The 2,411-nt window shown below is 52.0% G+C and overlaps 1 non-coding gene across 1 annotated transcript; it reads left to right on the forward strand.

Annotated features, from left to right (window-relative positions):
* Nucleotides 1-1,302: 1,302 nt before the first annotated feature.
* Nucleotides 1,303-1,384, forward strand: TRNAN-GUU (transfer RNA asparagine (anticodon GUU)). The gene has a single exon. It is a non-coding gene; the product is annotated as a tRNA-Asn (tRNA).
* Nucleotides 1,385-2,411: the final 1,027 nt, after the last annotated feature.

Below are 2,411 nucleotides of genomic sequence, written 5' to 3' on the forward strand. Positions count from 1 at the left end.
GATAGAAAAATCACTCTCATAGCCGAGACACCACAGACACAAGACAAAGAACAAAGAACTCACACACAAACTTCCCTCCACCCAGATTTGAAAAAGTCTTGTTTCCTGATTGGTCCTCTGGTCAGGTGTTTTAGGTTACTGGTGTTACCCCTTTATAGGTAAAAGAACATTAACCCTTAGCTATCTGTTTATGACAAGGGGGCTCAGCCTACCCAAACCTTGCACTGCCAAGGGGACAGTGGGGCCCATGATCAGGGGCCCTGGCCAAGTTAGGTCCCTCTGGAAAAGTCTCCCCTATGTCAGCCCCAGGGCTGGAGGAGCTCCCACTCCCTGCTACAGCCCGGGGGCTGCAGCAGGGGCACAGAGCTTCTCTGGTCTCAGGGCCACAGCGGGGCAGGGGTAAAGGAGTGATAGGGTGGGGCTGGTGGGGGAAGGAGTGGAACAGAAGTGACAGTGGATGGGGCCATGGGTGGAAGGGGGTAGAGCCACAGACAGAAGGTAGGGGCATGGTTCTGGTGCTGGGGCCCTCACACTTGTTCTCCCTTTCCCGGGGGTTTGGCATCTCTAGCCCCGGCTTAGCGAGCAGGGTTCAGTGGTCCCCATAATGTGGGGTGCGACTCCTAGGGGGACACAGAGGAACATTCATGGGGGCACCTCAGGACCTGAGCCAGCCCACATAGAGGGCAGAGAGGGAGCACCACTCTGCCACAGCTCTTCCCCAACCCCAACCTGAGCCTGAGACTCTGGCTCCCAGCCCGGCGTCAACCCCATTACCCCTGTCCACACCCCTCACCCAAGCAAGCAACAGCCCCACTCCTCCCAGGCCCGGTTCTTGACCGCGGCTTCCGAGGGGCCACAGCCATGGCTAAGAGGGCACAATGTGAAATGTTTGGGGACCACTGGTTTAGGGTAACGTCCTCAATCACTTCTCTGCAGTCCAATAAAAGCTATTCCTCACTCACCTACCCTTCCATCAGGACGGACTAGGTATGTTCTGCTGCCCTTCACTCATATAGGAAGGAGAATAACATTTCATTCCACTCAATCCTAAAGTCATTTGTAACCCAAGTCCATCCCAAATTGGGTCATTTTGGGGAAGCGGCCCCATCATGCTGCATAGCTAGGCAGAGTAGGTGTGTCTATGCAAACACGGTCTGTTCCTGAAGTCTTTCCCCAGCTCCTCAGTAGGTGAGAGAGGGGAGCTCATTCAGACCCTGCTTTCGCTTAGTATTTAAAAACTCCTTAGTGTCCCTATTTCTACCGGCCTTAGATTTCTCCTCCTGTCCGTTTTTTGACAGCTCAGATGAGGTGACCGAGTGGTTAAGGTGATGGACTGTTACCCCATTATGCTCTGCCTGCATGGGTTCAAATCCCATTCTCATCAGAGGCTTTTAGTCTTCACCCTCCTTTATAGACAACCATCTCTCACTTTGGTACAATAACAGATCAAACAATGTTGCTTGTGTTACCCAAAATTGGGTCAGTTAGTAAGCTTAGAGAGGACTAATAATGCCCCTCCCCCCCAGAGTTTGGCAGAAAGCAGCACATTTATTAGCTTGATAGCTAAGCTCAAAAGAAGGGATGGGGGAGGGTGTCACACTCATACTCACGCTCCCAGGACAGGCCTGGCAGTGGAGATGTCAGGATCCTTTAAGGTAAGTGTCCCACAGCGCAGCGATGGACGGTGCGAAGAAGATCAGTCTCCCTGAGGTGCAATAGAATGTAACACAGCGAACCATTGGCCAGATGGGCCGGGTGAAGGGCATTCTCTGGAGGTACAAAGGAGAGTGGGAAAGCCACTTCACAGGCATTCAAAGCGGGAAAGGACACAAGCTGGGGGAGTTTAACAGACCTTTTGAGCATACAGGTTATACAGAGCATACAGATCACTGCTGCTCCTACAACATGATAAGTTCTCAAGCAGCATGTTTCTTACTTTGCCCATCTGTCAATTTTGATGATTATTGATGGAAATATTTTGCCATTGGGTTTTGTGTTTACACAGAAATTGACATTTACCAACAAATACACAATTCTTCCAAGCCTGCTAGTCTGCAGTTGATGGGTTTAGAGGGACACATTCACTCTTCCAGGTCCCCATTCCAGGCCTGTGCTCTCCAGGTTGTCAACTTCCCGCACTGCTGGGATCCTTCCCTCATCTCCCCGCAAACCACTGCCCCACCCCCACTTCTGGGGTCCCCTCCCTACACTGTCTAACTCCACTGCTGGCAGGATCCCTTCCTGTTCCTTTCATTTCCTGCCTCCACTCTGGGCAAAAGCTCTGCACTCTTCCCACACCAGAAGTTGAACCCAGGCCACCTGGGTGAAAACCAGGAATCCTGACCACTAGCCCATAGGGGACTATTGTTGCATCTGACGAAGTGGGTATTCACCCACGACAGCTCATGCTC

Source organism: Gopherus flavomarginatus, unplaced genomic scaffold, assembly GCF_025201925.1.
Source record: "Gopherus flavomarginatus isolate rGopFla2 unplaced genomic scaffold, rGopFla2.mat.asm mat_scaffold_34_arrow_ctg1, whole genome shotgun sequence".
In the NCBI taxonomy this organism is placed as follows: Eukaryota; Metazoa; Chordata; order Testudines; family Testudinidae; genus Gopherus; species Gopherus flavomarginatus.